Source organism: Scomber japonicus, chromosome 17 (genome assembly GCF_027409825.1).
Source record: "Scomber japonicus isolate fScoJap1 chromosome 17, fScoJap1.pri, whole genome shotgun sequence".
Taxonomy (NCBI): domain Eukaryota; kingdom Metazoa; phylum Chordata; class Actinopteri; order Scombriformes; family Scombridae; genus Scomber; species Scomber japonicus.
In genome coordinates, this window is record NC_070594.1 from 22,703,672 (window position 1) to 22,719,731 (window position 16,060).

The window sequence follows — 16,060 nt, forward strand, 5'->3', positions numbered from 1 at the left end:
TTCAGTGCCTTTTAGCTCTTTGTTTTGGTATAAGACTGCAACGTTGCTGTTTTGGTGCACTTTGACAGCTTGCATCTGTTAAAAAAAGCTTTAAAAAATCACCTGTCCGCTACCTGTCCCGACAGAAAACAACACATTTAGCAAACAGCTGGTGAACATCGTGCATAAGAGACAAAAACAGAGCTAAAAAGAGGGGGGGGTTATTGGACTTGAGTGAATGTCAATGTTGCTACGTGTTATACTCACCATAACAACTTTATAAGGTGATATGCTGTGTTGTGTTTACCGCCTGTTGTGTTGCCCCCTAGTGGCCAAAAAATCTTTTAATGTAGATTTAAGATGATTTATGAGCAGTGTTGATCTAAAGGTTAAAATATGTAACTTTGAACAGCATGCCCCTAAAATGTTCTGCTTAGATAAACATGAAAAAACCCCGAAAAAACATGCGTACCAATTACAGTATCATCATTCAAGTAATAATGACTGTACATGTACACAGAAGACTAATTAGGCAATAACATATATATATATATATATATATATATATATATATATTCTAATCATTAATTTGATCATCCACATCTCTGCAAACTGTAAAATTGGCTTCCTTTTATTTTAAGCTCATCTGTGAAGGATGACCCTGGCATTTATATCACATGAGGTTTAGCTGTATGTGTAGGTTTTGTGTAGGAATGGTCTGCAATAGTTCTGCAGTAGTATTTATAGGATCTGGAGAAAAACATGGCATTTAAAAATGTGTTATGTGGTTCTGCATATTAATACAATTGTGTGCTTTAAACTGTGGTTAAGTTATATAAATTGTAGTGAGTCAATCGGATCTTTTTCCAAGAGTTCTCATCTTATTACATTACATTTAAATGTCATTTTATTTGAGTTGGACTGAAATGGAAATTATTTCCTTTTTTTACTGTTTTCCTTCCATTCGCTTTCTCAAAAAGATATTAGGAGACACAGTCTGTGTGGTCCAGATTTTACATTGGGTCTCCAACTTTGTGGACGCCACTATCACAAACTGACACTGTGAAATTCCACTCGAAGATTGTCAGATTCAGAAGTGCATCCAATAAGCTCAATACATAATACACATGACATGTCAGTCAGGTATGAAGTAGAAACAGATTGAATCAGGTTTAACTTTTGGCACTCATCTTACTCTCTAAACACAATTTGTTTGTGTATCTGTGTCGTTATGATAACAGCAGCTCTAAACACAGAAGTTGTTTCTACCAACTGAGTCCTCTGTGTATTTCCTGGAATGTATGGCTGGCTCAGCTCAAGACAGACAACATCTACTGGACACAATGAGGTCACTGATTAGACTATTAATCAGCACTCAGTTCATTTGATCTTCCTGTGTGGTTTGCCAAGGCCAAAGCATGTATATCCAGTGGGGAAAGAAGTATTCATATCATTTTACTTAAGTGAAAGTACCAAAACAGTATTGTAAAAACATTCTTACAAGTGGGGAAAAGAAAAAAAGAAAAAAAATAGCATGAAATATTCTACTTAAGTAAAAGTGCATAAATATTAGCCATAAAAAAACCTAAAGTATTACAGTAAAAGTAGTGATATATCATTATATATGACATCATTCGATTATTAATAGTGAAGCATACTTTATATACAGTTTAATAGTCCAGTGGTTCCCAACCTAGAATTTTGGCCCCCTCCAAAGAGTCAGCAGATAAATGTGAGAGGTCATGAGATGATTAATGGGAGAGGGAATAAGAAAAAACAAAGATCTGATACACAAATCTGTTTTCAATTTTTGGACTTTTTCTCCAATCTTTAATTTTGAGTATTGAATCATTTGAACATTTACTGGAATGAAACCATGTGAGAAGTTTAGAGGGAAAAATCACTCTTTGGTGGAGCTGTTAACAACCCATAGATATCTAAAATGTGACAATGACTGCTTTTTGTAAGACATCAAAAGCAAAAAAATTTAGTAACCACTGGTTTCATCTTTAACAATGTGTCATATTTTAAAAACTTGTTATATTATCCATTGTGTCAAATCTTCATCTGAAAAGTAACTAAAGCTGTCAAATTAATGTAGTGGAGTAGAAAGTAGTAGCATAACATGGAATAACAGGTACCACAAAATTGTACTTAAGTAGAGTACTTGAGTAAATGCACTTAGTAATTTTCTACCACTGTTCATATCACAGATAGGAGAGTTTTTGTTCTTGGGAGCTGCTCTGATGTGGAACTACACAGCTGCTATGGTTCTTGACGTTATCCAATATCACACTGGTTCATTATATCTTGATAGCCAAATTTAATACAATTTAGTCGGTATTATCTTAGAAAAAGGAGAGAAATAGGGTGAAAAAAAGCAAAAAATTAAATTAAATTAAATTTATAAGGAATTTTATAAGGAAAATGTATGTTGAAACTTTTGAAATATTGAAACAGTTGTGTGGCAGTAAAATTACAGATGTTTAAAGAAGCTGAAATAGCTGTTAAATCAGAAGTGCTGAAAGAGGTTTAGGCTAATTGAGGTAATTGAAATATCAGTTAAGAATAAAAATCTGTTCAAGCATCATTTAACATTTAATGGGTGAAAACAGTTAAAGTCTTGTGGTTTATTTTCATTTTAAGAGTAATTTGAGGGACACAAGTATGTTAAAATCTGATAAGGCCTTAAAAAAGCATAAAACTGAAACGGAATTACAAGAAAAACTATGGGAGGTATGAAGATGATGTAATGTGTGTAATGTGTTTTTTATTTCATTTTTTTAATGAAATAAAAAACAAAAAATCACTGACAGAAAGGTGTCATTAATATGATAAACCACTGACAAGTGCAGGGAAGATGACTCAACACAGGGAGACATCTGGGCATGTGCTGAAAATATTAATGGGAACATCGTCGAGGGTGATGATAGTATGAGGCCGCAGGAACCACAGAGACTGAATGAAGGTTTCTTGGGCCGGCTTATTAAATGTGTCTAATGTTTTGAATTCATTGGAAGACTGTAAGTTGAATGCATTTATTACACGCTACTTTGCAGAATCAGCAAACCTGAGCTTCTCTGTTAAACTACAGCAAACTGACACCGTTCCTCTTACATTACATATGAAGTGTTGTGATGTATTTAACAGCTAGACATCTGGTTTACATAGACCCACATCTTTGTGTACATGGACAAAGCAAATGCAGGTGAAAGGGCCATTACGCAGACATTGTATTTATGATGTGCTTTGAATAGTGGGAGTGGGTCATTATAAGGATGACCTGTGCCCTACTGATAGTGTAAGTGAAAGGATTTATGTTAAGTATTAGGTCTCAACCTTTTTTGGCTTGTGACCCCTGAAAATAAATCTGTTTCTAATTGCAACTCCTCCTCACACGTTGCACATGTGTCCTGGTTATTAAATGTATATTTTTCTAGTGGACTGAACAGGTAAAATATTAGAGGTCAAAAGAATGAAAAATAGGATTTCATGTAATGGAGATTGTTTTTCTTCTTCCCTATACAGTTAAGAATCTCACAATCCCTCAAATTTATCTCGTGACCCCCTCAGGATGTCTCAGCCCCCAGTTTGACAACTGCACTTATCAACTTGTCAGGACAGTCTACATCTTGTGGGATATACCACCACGCCTGATATTCTACACCTGTTGATACAAGCACTGGCAAAGCAGTAAGAAGACAAACTTCCAAGACGTCATTTCATTCTGTTTATCAGACAAAAACTTGAGGGCAACAAAACTATAGTTAGTTTAAAATCCAGGGAAATAAAATGTTATAAAATACTAACATCACACTCAGACTATATACTTTTGCATGTCCAAATGAGCAATCAGCATCAAATCAGCATAGGACTTGTGTAGAGACCTAGCTGTTACAAGAGATGAACAAGACAACTTGTCGTGAGCTGTTGCTACGACAGTTTTCAAGCATATTTAACTTTATTAAAAACCCCACAAAAAGATGAGCCAGTAGATGGAGAACCCCTTCCTGGCATATCACAAGTCTGCATTTGGCATGACAGAAGACTGGAAGTACACAAAAGTTTGGATGATCATTTTTTTTGTAATTATCATTGAATCAATGTCCTCCTGTAATACAAAAGTACTGCTGATCCAACTGATAATCAACACCCCCTTTTTGCCCCCACCATGAATAACTATGGGCAACGGCTGGCGTCCTGATTATAATGGCACGGTAATGAGTCTGAGACGAGAGTTAACCAGAGACATCCAATTAAAACGCAACAGGAAGGAGGCAGATGCAAACACTCTGACTTTTCATGTTCATTTGGCAATCATTTTCAAGAATGGACTGCTTTGTGAAAACTTCTTTCATGCAATTTGCAAATAACCATGACTGTCAGATACATTTATACATCCAGCAGGTCTGGCATGTTAACGCATGGATTGCAAGTAAGGTGTTTGTTTTGATTGCTGAAAGATGCCAAAACGGGAAATGATATCTCTTGCAAATTTGTTCAAAATGGGCCCAGGTTTCCAGATCTTTCCAAACAGGAATACTGATGATTATGTTATTATTACTCTTCATCTGTGATCAAAAGCAAGCTGAGGAAAGTGTAATTCTGCGTAGTAGTAAACATAATGTAGGATCATATTTTAACTTGGCAGCCAGAGTCGAGACCCACTGACCCGCTAATCAGACTCGGCCAACCCAACTCACGGCAGCTACCACAGCCAGCACATCAGCAGCGATGGGAAGCGAGCTTTCCACCACGTACTGTCTAAACACTTTCAGATGAGAAAGTCCCTGATGGAGGCAAGCTCTAGTAAACACCAATTACACTGCATTCATGAGCGCTTTCCGTCTGCTCGAGCACACCACTCTGGTGAGTTTAATTCCATTATTTTCTGGCTATTTTTTGAGTTTTGTTTTTTTTCCCACCAACATTGAGTTTACTGACATTTTCTGATGACCCCATGTGAAATAAAAGTTTTTGTTTTGGCCTGAATTTATAGACTGTCAGGACAAGAATGATAAAATAATTCTTCTCGAGCCTTGAGAAAGTACTTCTTGTGCCTCTCGAGCTTTTGAAATGAATATAAACTGTGATAGATTATAAAGAAGGAAGTGTGGTAAGAGGCTTGGGCAAATTATTTGTGTGTGTGTTGTGACTCAGCATGACACTCAGAGCCTAACAATGTATACAAATTGTTGATTTTCAATTATCATTTTTTATGGCAGGGTTTAGCGCTGACATAACAATTAATAATTATACCGATCATCACTGAAGGGGGAGATTGGGGTAGTCTCATGTCAAAACGAAAACAGTTTGTTCCAAAACAACATGGGGAGTGTGGAAGGCAGCAGCTAGGATTGCTGCCAGAGGGAACAATAGTCTCCTTGTGTTTCTGGTTTAGCTTGCTAGCCTCGCTGTTTCTTTGGTCACCTCCCGCAGCTCCTGTTTGTGGGCATTCCTGACATACTGCTAGTCTGCACTTGACGTAACAGAAAATTAGGGATACACAAGAGTTTTTGTAGGTTTTTGGTTGCTTTACTTTGCTTTTATCGTACGGTTTTGGTCCATGTGGTTGACCCATGTCGGCTCTAACCGAGCCCATAATGTACAACAGTGGCACAGAGTCGAAGTTAAGAAGTGGCTTGGTGAAGAGGTCAAACATCTAGAAAGCTGAAACTGTAATAATGGGTTGGAGGATCAGTGGGGAAAATATTGATATATTGTTCAGTTTGTGCTGGATGTGTAAGGGTTAGGGTCTTAGCTGACAGACTACAACCATACCATATATTTAAGTGTAGTCATATGCCATATATGCATTGGATGAGTTATGGGTAGTCATCCATCTTCTCCATACAAACCATGAGGTGATTCTTTTGTAGAGAGACTAAACTGTAAGAGACTTGGACTCACTGGACTTGTGTCTGAAGAAAACATGATCCTGCAAAAAATAGTGCTCCATGCCTTTATGTATTTGTGGTCAGGGAGGAAGCTCATCATATCTGAGGGCGACAATGTGACAAGACTGATATCAAATATGTAGTTCCAAGAGAAATATCAGTGTAGACATATCTCTCTAAAGGCAGACACATGCTCGTAGTGCAGCATCTGTCATGGTCAGCTGTGACATAATTGATGTCTTCCTCTCAGAGTATTGCCTGCCTGTTTGTTTGATGACATTGACACTGCTCTCATTCCTCAGCACAGCTAACTACATGTTTGGAAATCCCTACTGCCCATATAAGGGCAGAGCCAGCCGACAAAAAGGAGCTGTCTGTTTTCCCATGGAGGTCACTCAGCTGAGACTGCATTTACCCAGTTGACCTTGATTAAACCCGCTGTTGTTGTGGCCGGAAGGATGACTGTGCTGTACAGTTTTGTTAACACTCTTGTATTACAGTCTTACAGTGCTTGTACTGTATTTAGAAGGAGTTCAGAGTAAAAAAAAGAGACATAAAGCAAGTTGAAATATATGGTATCTTTTTACATCTAATATCATTAGTTAATTCTTAAAGTGCCGACTATTCTAATATTGTAGAAACACAACTTCATCTACTTCCAAGGTGCATGGATAAGGGGGAAAAAGTCCAAAAAAGTCAAGCTCCACCAACTGTTTGAATATTGTAATATTAAAAAATACAATAAATGTTCATAAATCAATTTTAGGTCTCGTGCTTCGTCTTTTTTCCTGGGTTTGATATGTACTAGACCTGTGCTGATACACATTGTATCTATGCACTTTAAGTCCAACACTAACAAAAGCCCTCGCCCTATCAATGTGATTCTGCTTATTTTATGTTAAACCTACTGCAAGCAAGCAAAATGGAAGCAAATACACTTGAGTACTCTTTAATTGTTACCCTTTTTTAAAACCAAAACCATGATCTTTACCAAACCGTAACCAAGTAACCCTAGTGTATCCCTAACATTAGCCAAAACATAGTTGCCATGCACATATGTTGCAGAAAGAATACATTTTTAAAAGTTGTCATGCAATGTAATCTGGGAGTTTTCAAAATCATCTTAAATTAGCATTCTTTCTGGTGATAGGTTTGTCTTTTCTATGTGTGTTGTGACAGGTGAAAGCTCAATAAATTCAAACTTTTCCAAACTATTTTACTTCAGCAGTGACTGCCACTGATTGTCTGCTTCAGAATGATTTTCCTTCAACTTTCAGTCGCCTCGTCCAAACGTTCAGCCAAACAGGCCCACTACAGTTTAACTGTCAGTCCATAACCATTCAGAGCCAATTTTTGTGTAACACAAATCCCAATATATTTACAGTTTGAGCTTTGCATGCCAAATTGGACATACACTGTACACACACAAAGTCACAGTTTTCCATAAGCTCGGGCTGTCAGCTGAATGGCTGGACATTAAAACATTTCCAGCCAACTATTTTCCTTTTTTTATCGTACTGTTAATGTAAGGTGCCTTGCATCCAACTGAGCAGAGTCTATCTCATGAAAGTGAATGCTGAATATCACACACTGCTTTTTTGTGCCTACTGCTTGTCAGTGGCACAAGAAGTAGGCAGGACAGATAATGATGCCACACATTTGTGGGGTTTGCCAACTCAGTTCCAAATGGTTTCCTGCTTCCTTCCAACAAACAGACACTTGGATTTTTGTTATTGTGAGCTACTTCTCATGCTGATAGTATCGCTCTGATGTTGTTAGTGAACTCATTTATCTTGCCTGTTTTTCTCTGTACTGGTTTTAATGAGTCATGCCACTGAAAGGTATAATATGTAACTTTCCCATATTAAAATGTATAAATGCGACTAGACCTATGTTTATGCCAAATGTTTCAAACATTCCAAACAACATAAAAATTGTTTTATGCAGTGTTTTACCACTTTTAATGACCTTGTCTGTTTGTTTTAGAGAGGAGGAGACCTCTGCTGATAATTCAGCTCCCAGTAAAAACCTCCTGAAGGGTGAACACTGAAGGAATACTAACCTAAAGACAGGCTAAGCACTGAGTAAAGTCAAGTCAAGTCAAGTCAAGTTTATTTATAAAGCACATCTAAAAACAACCTCAGTTGAGCCAAAGTGCTGTACAGTTATTATATTATTATTATATTATATAAATACAATATAATCACACACAATATAATAATAAATAAAAACAATAAAGGAATAGTAAGAGCACAATTTAAAACAAGATGAGCTAATGTTAGTTGCAGCTTGGCTCGCAAAACAGCAATGATGGTTGTTTAACAGTGAAGACAACAACTCCCATGAGCCTATGCTACATCATAACATCATCAAACTCTACCTTTTGATATAATTTTGATTAAGAGACCCTTAGCAGCAGAAGATTGCATATTGCCCATTAAAAAACTCCCGAATTGGTAAAACACATGGGTTTTACCAAGCAACAAGTATTAGATCAGCCAAGTGTTAAAAGATCAGACTATGGAGGATAATGATGAGGATGATAATGATGATGATGAGAAGGATGAGGATAATAAATAATAAGAAGTAGATAAAGAAGATGACTAAAAACTGGTAAAAAAAATTAAAAAAAAGGTAATTGTAAAATAGCAAAATGTAAATGCTAAACATGTTTGATTCAAACATATTTTAACTTATGTAAAAATAAGCCTATAAACTTTGCAGTACTAGTCCTATTAAAAGTAATAGAAACCTTTCATCTGGAGAGAGCTGCTCAAAGGGCTGTGTAATAACTGTTTAAAAGTTTGTTACCATCTATACTTTAAATAAAGAAAAAGAATACAGCCTTAAAAATGTGTGATAGACACCTTTAGCTCATGTTGCTGAGCAGCAGCCCACAAAACAACCACTACCACCACCACAGGTCCCCAGCTGGCTACTATTTTCATCCACCTGGACGTTATGTGCATTAGTGGAAAACCCTGCATACATTATGAAAAATAAATCCAAACTCAGCAGAAATCAAACTGAAACCACCAGAAATGTAAACATTCTGTACAGCTGAATTTAAATGTGTTTATTCACATGAATCACAGGCAGGCTTCCTCCCTGGAAAGCCATAAAATGTGTGAGCGCCTTAACAAACAAGTACTCTCTCAGGTCAATGAGTTTCTATTGACAGTATGTGCCAGAGCACAACCAAGATAAACTTTAACGAAAATGAGAAAACTGTGGTCACAGGTGAACCCCACACGGCGTTGATGTCACTGTTTCAGCAGGGGATCACATTCTCAACAGCTGACTCAGACATAAAAGCTGATGACACGTTTACCATATTTGTAACACATCCTCGTAATTAAGACAATATTGGTCTAAAATTCAACCAGTACTCCAGAATTACCCATAGAAGCTTTACATGCTGCTTTCCAAAACCCTTACAAATTACAACACTGGTAAAGGTCTGATTAGGTTTAGGCACAAAAAAACTTGGTAAGAGTTAGGGAAAGTTCATGGTTTGGGTTTAAATGAGCACTTGAAATGTGGTGAAATATTTCCTTGAAGTTACCTTGTCATCATGGCATCAGTAAACACTGTGACATTACAGTTTCTAAAAATATGTCCCAATTCACGGTGGAAACGGGAAATGAATGCTGGTTCCTGTAGCAATGTCCAGTCATTATTTTGACGTCATCTGAACTGCATCAATTCCCAGGGTCATAATTACTATGACCACTACATTGCGTAAATATAACTATAGGTTTTTTTTGCCGGCCTGAATTAAAAAATATATACTGTTGTTTTTCTTGTCAGATCAGGTTCCATATTTGGTATGAGCTATAATATTCCTGACAGACAGATATGTTACCTCAAGCATGTAACCAACTTAACTTGCTGGGAAATTATTACATCAATGGCTGCCTGGAAATCTCCTTGTACCATTTTACACTGATTAATTGGTGTTTGTGTCTTTGGAGGTCTGTAAGCCAAAATATTCATACAACAGATAGCATCACAAATCTGCCCATTTACATGCTTGGTTGAGGACATAAATGCAGCCAAATGCAAAATGAATCTATGCAAATGAAAGCCAGTTTCATAAGTCCAAATAATTGCTTCAGTGATTCTACTTTCTCGTAACATTCAGATGGTTGGATTGCGATCAAGGACCAAACACAAACGAATTCATTGTTTTCTTTCCTGGAAAAGCTCATTCATATATTTCTGGGAAGAAGCACTCCATCATTTGTTGTCACATCAAAACTAAATGAACCAATTAATTTTCGAACCATACAGTAAAAATATACAAATATATCATTAAGGAGAGGTCAATCAGACATGTCTAAAGACATTTATTGAGGTTACTGAAAAATAAAGTCACTGATGAATATTTCAACATAACATCACATATTTTGACACCAAAAAGCAAAAACAGTCTCTTTTTGTTTTAAAGCATGAGCAAAATGTATAGCCAGTCTCTGCCTGAGCTCCTTTACAAAGCCACATGATGTGCTTTACTCTGCAGGTTGCTCCTTAACAGTACATGTACTGTTGGCAAAATGTGCATGATTTACAGTCTCCCTGTGGTTATTAGTGGCCTTGTCTCTAGCTGCCCAGAGGTCCATCTACTGCAGGTACATTCCAGGTCTATATGAGCTCCATGTTGGTTTTTATTAGCAGTAAAGCCTTTAACAGTCCTCCCAGACAGACTTCTCCTTTAGCAGATCTCCCACTCTGTTCAAACTTGGAAATAAAATGGTGGACTGACTGACAGTGTGGATATGCAGCGTGATTTTGATGATGTTGTCATGGATTTCGCTGAGGTAGGTGGACGACTAAATGCTTGATTAGGTGCGAGTCAGACATGTGGACGTGTCAATTTATACTGACTGCCAGGAAAAGATATAATACATGCCTGGGAGATCAAATGATGGTCAGGAGCGACTGTCATCTTCATTAAGTGACCTACCTTTGTATGATGCCAATGGGGTTTACGAGAAAAGCTCATATAAAACTTATTTTAAAAAAGGTTGTTGAGGTGCCACAGGCATTAGTTACACCATGTAAGAAACCGCCAGGCAATTTTATTTGATGAGTGCCACAAAAAAAACATCAAACTTGCCAAATTTGATGCCAACCTAATGACTTAGTGGCAACTTTTGTGAGCATTTTATTGGTGTGATTTCCCTGGCTTGATTTCACTTCATACCTCACATCCCTAGTTTCAGGCGTTCACAACTCCATAGAGAAGTGCACCTCACCCCGGCTAAGTGATCCTTCTTCTCATTTATAAATCAAGGTCAGTATTTTTGGTCATAAAGGGACACATTATGAAGTTTAAGTTTGCCCATTTGGCCCCACCCAGTCCCTCTCTGACGGTCTTTTTCCTCTACCAGGGCAGGGTCACCTACAGTGCCTCCCGTGTTCTCTCCCCTTTGAAGCATTTCTTTGATGAGGAATGGTGTTTTCCGTGTGTTAAACATTTTAAAGCCAGGGTGGTGAGGGCGATCAAAGCAAGTGTGGGCACATGACTCCCACTCCCTCCTATCTCCCGGGATCGTAAACCTGAGAGGAAGATGTTTTGGTCAGACACTTAAGACCTTTCTTCCTCCTTGTTTTCCAGTGGCTGTAGTCTGATCCAATGTTGATGAGACAATGGTGATGACACCTACTCGCCCTGCTGCTGTCTTTTGATAGTAAAGTCGAGGGCTTTCCTGAGGAATCTGCCGAGGCAAGGCTCTCTATCCTTGTCTTTGAACAAACACCAGGTTCCCATTATGAAGACTTGGGGGGAAACGACTTGGGGGGGATGAGCCCTTAACTTTATGAGGCCCACTTCTCATCCTATTGTTTTAAGATGGAGACAAAGAGTAGCGGGGTATAATTTAGGAGATGCAGAGACAGAACAGATGCATGGAAATCCTCAAGCCTAAAGATATTTGAACCCTGACATGTGGGGGAAAACTCAGAGACAGATACAGGGAGGATATCAGCAGAGTGGCTATTACAGTTGAGGAGGATCTCTTGGGTGCACACCTAATAAATCTCCATGGAGATAAAGTACTCAAGTGACCAAAGTTCCTGCATTTATCTAAATCTAGACAAAAAGAAGGTTGAGAAAGGTGCCAAAGCTACACTTCGTAGCAAAGGATTATAGGACGTAGAAGTTACTTCCATAATGTTAAAGGAGTATTATTTTATTTTTTTTGGCCAGTAGGTGGCGCCAGAACAAGCTATAAGCACAACAATGACATATAATTTTATAAAGTCAGTATGGCAAACCTATTAGCAAATAATTGCCTATTTTGGCTGAATCCAGACAAAAACAGTTCTTTTCTTCATTTCTTTAAGAGTACCAGTGAGACAATGAAATATAATCCAGGAAGTCCAGTTGGAGATTAATGTGTTTAAAGACTTATCAGTTGCCAAAACAACACACTGCAGTTTGTAATACTCACAGAGAGGATTTTAAAGCTGTGTTGCAAGTGTTGGTCTGGATACTGCCTTACACATCCAACAGACACAGATCATCATTAATATTCAATTGGAGTCATGTGTGGCCACCTGATCAATCGAAGTCAAATAATTCACTCTGCTTTAGCACAGTTTTGGATTTTCTGCTAACTCCTGAGGTGAGATAATTCTTGTGTTTCAAATGCATGGACCAGATGTGACCATCAAACAGGCTGGGGGTTCTGACACTGTGCGGGTCCTAGAGCACCTCCTCTTTTTTCAGTCTTCATATAGGTTGTAAATAAAGTAAGATTGGTTCAACACACTGATCAGAGGTCCATAGGTGTTAAACAGGAAGCCCTCCACAATGAAGATAAACCCAACTTCAATTTCAGTCTGATATTGGAGCTTGAAATGCTCTACTGTTTTCACCAGCTAGTTGCTAACTTTGTCTCTCTGTTTTATGCTGTGCAAGTAGTGGTGGTAGTACAACTTTAACGTGTTTTCACTGAAAACAGCTGCCTGCTGTGGCTGGAAACAAAAAAGTAAGGCTGGCGACAGTAAAACCAAAACAATGAGCTGAAAGACGTTAAAATATTTCATAGTACTGGAACTGCAGAAGTGGGTAATAATTCTCTGTGGATATGTCATCATGAGTAATCCCTTTTCACATTAACGTAATGTTAATGTGAAATAAAAACATTGATTAACACAGCTTTAAGTCTTTTAATGGTTTAGCTGTGTTGTAATTTTAATCATAAAATCATACTGGATTACATGTTGGACTTTTAGGCCCAAACTGAGTCTTTATGTACAGTGAGGCCAAGTCAGATTATCTCATAAATTAGCTGCAATTTCCAATCATGAATCCATTTGCAGCTTTTAAGTTAGCTCCACACTCACAGTTGTGTGCCTTTAACCAAATGCATTCATTCTTAGAGTCCCTGTAAACTTCATAACTGTGTTCAGCTTCCACGTGTCACCTTTGACCCTGCAGGCGGGATGAAAATGAGAGAAAGTCTGACTAACTCTGTGTCTTCCATCCACAAATCCCTCAAGGACGGGCAGAAAATGTTCCCTAGGAAAAAAAAGCCTTCAGGACAACCAAACTCTCCTCACACCAAAACACTTTGGAGTGTGAGAGTGAAAACAACTGGTGAAGAAGGCTTAGGACTGTCAGCCTGGCTGCATATGATAGAGGTTATCCACTGTTCCTCCCACAGCAATAATTACCATCAATAAGAAATTGATGAATAGACTCCAGATGTTGAATTAAACATTCCCAGCCCTCCTTTTGTGTTGGACTCTCATGCAACAACCTCTTGTTGTCATCCCCGTTCACCGTCTCCTCCCCACAGAGACTGTGGTGCTCCTGGTTAGTCATAACAGAAGATCAGACGATGGCGCGTTACTGAAGAACACGTGAAATCTCAAATTCAATTTTAAATTAGATGCTGTGAAATTGAAATTAGATGCAGTGGCAAAATCAACACATCAGCCTTTTATTGCATCACTCTCAGCTTCAGAGTGCTAGGCCACGCGTGTAAAGCAATGTTCACTATCATGATGTGCCATTTACTGTGTCATTGTCCATGACAGCTGACCCTTAGGCATCATGCAATGACTTTATTAAACACTGTCATGCTGTCAGTAGCGATGTCTGTAACTGTAATGAGAAAAAGCATGCTAAGTTTGTGGACTGTCGGATCCAGACTAAGTAGCTCAATACTTGAACTTGTCAAGTTGTTTTGACTTTTAACTAAATATCATGAAATCGAAATCACTTAAATCAGTGGCTTACAACATAGAGGCTTGGATCCCCCAAAGAATCACAAGATAAAGCTGAGAGATGGGCAATAACAAGATAGGATAGATAGGGGAACAAACATTTCTGCTACCCCTTTTCCTTGACTTTGCATTAATTTTAATTATTTTGTCCCTTCAGGCCTCCAAAAACTTAGGAAGGAACCTTTTTTTTTGGACTGCTTACAACTAAAATATACAACCCACAACAAGGTATTTCTAGTAGGCTAGAACTGCAACTAGCAAATATTTTCACTACAGTTTATCCGCCAGTCATTTTCTCAATTAATCACTTTATCTAAACATGTCAAGAAAGTGTGAAAATGTACTGATACAGATTCCAGTACCTCAACACCACAAAATGTTTATGGAAAGTAACACAAAGTCAGGGATTGCTGTCACACAAAAATCTGAGTCCTTCATGACTAAATTAACAGGAAAAAGGAGGGAGCTATATTTAATCTGGATATTTAACATCATGGCTGGGACTTGAGTCACTTCATCTCATCAGTATTGGTATGGCTGGGACTTGAGTCACTACATCTCATCAGTATTGGTTTGTATAGTGGAACGGTTGAGTGCACCCCCACCTAAAGCACAGTCCAAAAACCTGTAGATATTTGGTAATGATTGTAATTCCTGCTTTAAAAATAAATTAAACAATCAAGAAAAGAGATGGTTAAATACTTTTTCCTCTCTTTTTTTCTTCTTCAGCTAACTGTTTAATACAAGAAGTCCCCAAAAGAAGCATTTCCTACCTACTATCAGCACTAATCAGCAGGATAACATCATTTAACCAAGCTTTCCACAACCTTTCCTAATCACTGTTTATGATATGAAATCCCTGTGGTAAAGGTCTGGTTAGGTTTAGCCACAAAAACAACTCATTTAGGTTTATAGAAAGATTATGGTTTCTGTTAAAATGATCAGTTTGTTAAGATTAGAGAGTAGTGGTGAGGTCTAAATTTACTATGTTCTTAATGTTATGCAACCTTCACCATCATGGCTACAATAATAACTATGGGGTTCAGGTTCAGGGACAATCATAGTTATGGTTTTCAAGTCCACTGTTGGGTTAATGCTTCCATCCTCCCCTTCTTGTCCAAATGAGGACATTTGTTGACACACAGTATACATACATCAAGTAGTATATAAGTAGATAATGCTGTCCTTCAAAGGAATCAAAAGCCAAAGGTTTTCCAAAAAAAAAATCAGGAACCACTGACTCAAATAAGTCAGTGGGAGATTTATGTTTACATGAAGCCATAAATAAAATATGGTGCTCCCTTGATGTATCGACTCTGCTGACTCATTCACCTACAGTTCACCAATCCAGACAGCATATGTACACTCATATTACGCTCAATCACCTGAGTAAAAGTCCAAAATGTGGCTTGTTTTTATTTAGCATCCTGCCGATAAGGACAGAACGATCATTGTAAAAGATTAAAACCTTCTTTGCAATCTCGCCTGGAAATAGATGTTTACTTAAAACAGTTGCAGAAGGTTAGCAAAATACCTTCCATGAGCTGCAAATAGAGGAGCATCTGACTGGGAGGTGTCTGAGTCTGTGAGGGTGAATTTAACTTCCCAACTTTAGGGTTGTGCAGGACAGAGATTACACAGTGTGTGACGGAGGTTACTGCTGAATAACAACTAACAGACTTTTCACTTGAGTCTTAAACCAGATTCTATTGAATAATGAGGCATTCAGGCACATCGGTGCACATACCTGTGTGCACCGATTAACTCGATGAGCAACATTTGTTCTTTAATTCCAGATGACTTCACTGAAATGAAATCCTCCAGAAATAGATAAATCAGCCCCTTTATTTGGCCCTGAAGGGATACAGAGATTGTACTGTTGTATGTATATGGGGTAATCCACAAGGAGCCATGTGGTTATTGAAAAGTACTGCATGACATGGACA